Raw genomic sequence first — 720 nt, 5'->3', positions numbered from 1 at the left:
CCACAGATCTTTCTCAGAGGCCAGCTGAAAACCACAGCACTGGAGCTAACCCAAACTGGCAGTTTGTTCTCCTCAGAAAACCCTATAAAGCAACCAGAACCTCTTCCCTACTTGTACGAAGATGCAGTATTTCCCCAGTGGCCAGTCAACCTGTATTTCAGGACATATGTTTTGTTCAGCCCACTCAGCAAGTATTGGTTGGTCTACATCTTAAGTAAGTAAGTGATCTCTTCTTGTTGACAGACAGGGCATCTAATCCTAGCACTGCAAAGACATTGTAGCCACTTAGGATTCCTCTTCACAGATCAATGAGACATAAAAATTAACCAACTCGTCCTCCACAGTGGTTGAAGATGGATCACCATCACCTTCAATACCTGTCTGTATCCCGTAGTAACAGGTTCTTGTTCTGGCATTTTCAATACATTTATTGTTGCTAACCTGTGTGTCTCCTTCACTCAGCACCAATTTAACATAGCTAGGGCCAGCATATTGACCTTATCTTCCAGGAGAGCCAGGGTGAACACTAAGGCAAGGTCAACTCTAAGCTTGGACACCAATGGCCTAATTACTCAAGGAAATAAATGACCTATCTGTATCACCTGTACTGTAAGAGATTCTGGGATAAATAAGTGCTTGTAGTATTTTAGTCACTCTGTGTTAACTGCAAGGAAGTAAAGAGGAGGGCATTGCACAAACAGACTTACAAGACAAGCAAAG

Source organism: Aquila chrysaetos, chromosome Z (assembly GCF_900496995.4).
Source record: "Aquila chrysaetos chrysaetos chromosome Z, bAquChr1.4, whole genome shotgun sequence".
NCBI lineage: Eukaryota > Metazoa > Chordata > Aves > Accipitriformes > Accipitridae > Aquila > Aquila chrysaetos.
This window is presented reverse-complemented; position numbering follows the sequence as displayed.